We start from the raw sequence: 4,486 nt of genomic DNA on the forward strand, positions 1-4,486 counted from the left end.
ATGAAGAAAACCATATCATTCATTTAATGGTGGTGCTCGAAAGCATGCGCACGAATCAGCTTTTTGCTAATGCCGACCAGTTCATCTTCGGCGCAGAAGATACTCCCTTTTTAGGATGCTTCATTGGGAAGCGTGGCCTTCGAGGGTTTCTCGCTAAGGTCAAGGCTACTGTGAACTGGCCGTTTCCAAGAACCAAATGACTTACGCAAGAGGCTTGGCCTCGCCAAAGACTTGCGCAAGTATAGCGCGAATCATGAAAAAAAATGGCACGGCCATTGTCGAATTTTCTTAAGAAGGATGCGGAGTAGGGTTGGGATACCGAGCATCGGGAGAGTTCTACGGGACAAAGACAGCCTCCATCATGCACTAATATTGACGTTACCAGACCACGATCTTCCTTTTAGTATCGGCTGTGATGCTTCGGACTTTGCCATCGGCTGTTCACTGCTGCAAGCTGACGCAGAGGGGCGAGATCGGGTGATCGCATTCGAATCTCGCCAAAAAGGCTGCGGAGAAGAACTATCCAGTCCGCGACAAGGAATAACTTGCGATGAAGTATGCACTTGTCAAGTTAAGGGTGCACCTGCTTGGCTCAAAGCCGTTTGTGATCTTCACAGATCATGTGTCACTACGCACTGCGACTCAGTCGCCTCACTTCTCGCAAAGGATGGCCAAATAGCTCAACTTCTTTGCCAAATATAACCCTGAGTTGAAGTATAAGTCAGGAAAGCAGAATGCTTTGGCTGATGCATTGTCACACAGAACAGATTACGAGCATGCTCATGGCACGACGGTGACGTCGTCAGTGACGGATTTGATCCGCGCCGCAGACGCGGGTGTTGTACGTGTTAAGCGCTGCTAAAGGCTTTTGGGAGCAAGAAGTTTGGAAACTCGGACAAGAAATTGTTGGCGAGATTGCACGCTTAATTACACCAATACTCGTTGAATAAAGGGTTTATAGTACCAATTCAGCGGATATGCCACGAACTGTGGCTCCTCACGATGAGGATTTAAATAATGCATCTTCTATGCGACCCACGACACTCCACTCAGTGGTCATCTCGCTCGTGAGAAGACGTACAGAACTTAGAGTTGCCACAGTGGTGGCCCAAGCTGTATAAATGACCGAGCACATATGTGCGCACATGTGATACGTGCCAGAGGATTCAACCCTCTCCGAATGCGGCGGCGCCGCTGGTCATATTACCGGTACCTTCTGGGTTCTGCCTAAGGACTCGGCGGGGAACAGGAATGTAGTGGTTTATTTTGACCGCTCGAGCAAGACGGTTCACATTGCGGCGGTCCCGGACACCATCGACGGTTTGGGTACGGCAACACTGTTTGTGGCTCGTGTCTTTCGACAACATGGACCCTCGGAGTCAATTGTTTCTGACAGAGACCCCTCCTTTCACCTGGAATTTCTAAGCGACGATATTCAAGATGCTGGGCACCAAGTTGACTATGTCAATAGTAGACCACTCGCAGACCGATGGTCAAACTGAGCGCGTGAATCGCGTCGCTAAAGACGTTCTTCGCAGCGTCTGCGCTGAGATGCCGAGGCACTGGAGCGCCATGCTCACTTGTAGAGTTCGCTCTGAACGATACAGTGCATGATTTTTCCGGCTACACGCTGTTCTACGCGAACGGGCTCGTTCATCCTCGCATCCCGCTGACGTCGCCATTATATGGATCAGGAATTGGCGGGTAGGAATAGCCGAGTGGCTTGCTGATGTCAGCTCCTTCGCTGTTCGTATAGAAGTCGATGACTCCCAGTCTACTAGACTGAGTGTCTTTCGACACGCTCGCAATGCTATGGCTGAAAGCCAAGACATGCAGAAAGAATATGCAGACGGAAGAAGCAAAAGAAGTGTTGAAAAGTTTGAGGTCAGAGATCTGTTTTTTTTCAAAGGCTAAAAAGATTCAAATACACATCTAGCTTCTGCTGTTTTCAAGACGTAGCTCCGTCCACGGTTTACTGGACCTTTTAAGGTCGTGGCGAAAAGGGGTCACCTAAATTTCCAAAACGGATGCGCACCCACCCGGTGTTCAATGTGGGTTTGCTCAAACCGTATCCGGTAGTGAACGCGGTAGCGCAGGCGCCAACAGGCGCTCGACCACCCTGAAGCTGAGCCAGCAAATGGCTTTGAGCACGAGTGCAACAATTTCCGTTTCTTACGGCGCCAGGCAGTCCACCGTCGCACATTCGTCTGCTCGACGTCTAGGAGTCGCTTCGACAGAGCGCGATTGTCCGCAACGTGAGACAGTTGATACATAAAGTGCTCCGAGGCCTTCCGCGCAGCGGTATGCGATCCCAGCATGATGAACAGCAGAGTCCCGATCGCGACAGACCATGTCCCCAAATGCTCGAAGAGCACTGGATGGCGATCGACCAAGTCGTCATCGTCAACTGCCGAGTCTTCTCGACGAGAACGGCGGTGTCCACTATCACGTGAAACGTCTTGTGGGTCAGCGTCGTCGACAGTGTGAAATCCAATATCTTGTGAAGAGCCGGGGATACCCCGACTCTGAGATCATGTGGGAGTTTGAGGGCCACTTTGGCAAGACTGCCCAGACGTTGTAGACGCTTATAATCAGCGGTATGATGACGTTCGGCGTCGTTGTTCTCCTTGCGTTTCTCGGCAATAGCCAGGGATCCCGAAGGGTCATGAGCTGAGCACGAGCTATAGCCCTGATCTGCTGTGGTCGCAGACTCACCCGTGTGAGAAAGCACAGAGCTCACGGGAACTTGATTGATTGATCCATACGTCGCAAGGCGAAAACACGACGGAAGTCGGCGATGCGCCTTGAGTTTGGCGAACTCGAGCCGAAGATGGCGTTCCGCGCGCACGTCCACCTTCTTGTGAAATCGCTGTAAGTTAGACAGCGAGGAAAGTTTCCGGTGCCGCTGCATCTATCGCTCAAAGAGCCCGTCATCATCTGCAGTGATTTCGCCAGGGGCGAGCAACACAGGAGTCGTGCGCATTGCACGTACAGGAGCGCCTCCACTTTCGGCTCAAAGCCGAGCGCGGTACCTATCGATTTTGATTTCTTGAGGTACCAAGAAGCGAGCTCGGAGAGCGTTTCGTTGTCAAGCTCGGCTTGTGTAGTGAACGGGGGCCCGACTACCTAGACGCGTAACGGCGTCTTTCGTTTCAGTAGCGAGATTCACCGAGCAGAAACCGTATTCCACAGGCGGGTCAAGGACCGAACGTGGATACGAGCGCATGAGAGTCGCACCTTGAGCATTCTCCACCCCTTGTCAAGGCTCTTGAAAAATATAGCCACTTCCCCTGGAAGTCGAGAGGTCGGGAAACGGACACGGTGTCCTGCTCACGTCGCGCCGTTGGCATACCTTGCCCTCCTCTTCTTTCCATTCTAGGAAAGGAGTATCTGACTCGTTGTCATTTACTCCGAATCCTCGACGCGGTAATCCGTCGCCCGTGGCGGCGCGGTGTGCGGCGTTCGGTCGCTGAGGGCATGTGATGTGATTCCCGTGAAGTCGCAAACGTACTGTCCGGAGATGTAACCTGTGTAGAAATAGATGAAGAGCTTTGACCGCGGGATTCCTCGCTACCAGCAAGGTTATGTGTCTTTTGTGCTCTCTGCGCAGGAATTATTGAGCAGCAAATGCGTGAAGAAGGTTTTGGGGGTGTAGAAGTGTCTTAGACACGCGTCACCTCCTACGAGGCGACAGTTAGATGTAAATTGTGGGTATTTACAGTTTTTATGAGGTAGAGTGTAACAGGGTAACACGTACCCTGGGATGATGTGGATCACACAGGATGGTGTGACCACGCTATGGTATGGCTACACCTTAACAAGAAGCTAATACGTGGCGGGACTGCTAGTAGTTATGCATTTTAATTTGTTATTACTATCTAGTTAGAAAAACCTAGAGATTTCAATATTGGCGGCTCTACCGCAAATAATACAATAGAAATACGGCTAATATTTTGAAAGGAACATTTTAGTTGCTTTGAGTTTAAGGTTGTTATTACTTTTGGAGTAAGCGGATTGCGATCCGATACACACATAATAGTTTTAGTATAGAACGTAAGATCGTTGACTTTAGCTTAGCTTCTTCTAAGCAAAAGAGCTACGGCAGCCCCGCTGCTCACTGCACCTTAAAAAAGGTTGGGTGGACGCGGAAATCGCGAAGTAAGTGCAGAAGCCGAAAGTAACTCTTTTCGATTTCGGAAGGAGATCTGTCATCATTTTGCCTGTGAATTTTCTTCGGAATTCTGGACAAAATGCGCAAATTCTTGCCCCGCTTAATTGACAGAGAAGAAATCCGATCGCGGATGGGAGACTTGGTAAGGCAATCTCAGGATCTTTGCTACTTTCCCCCTCAACACTATCGTATTTTTTATGACGTCACACAGAGGTACGGGACGTAAGAATGCATTCTTGCTCGCAGCCTCTTACAGGAATTGTGACGGGTCACACGGCACCTTGCACAGAGGAAGCTTGACTTCCAAGAGTATAC

The sequence above is a fragment of the Plasmopara halstedii genome, assembly GCF_900000015.1.
Source record: "Plasmopara halstedii genome assembly, contig: Scaffold_110, whole genome shotgun sequence".
Classification (NCBI taxonomy): domain Eukaryota; phylum Oomycota; class Peronosporomycetes; order Peronosporales; family Peronosporaceae; genus Plasmopara; species Plasmopara halstedii.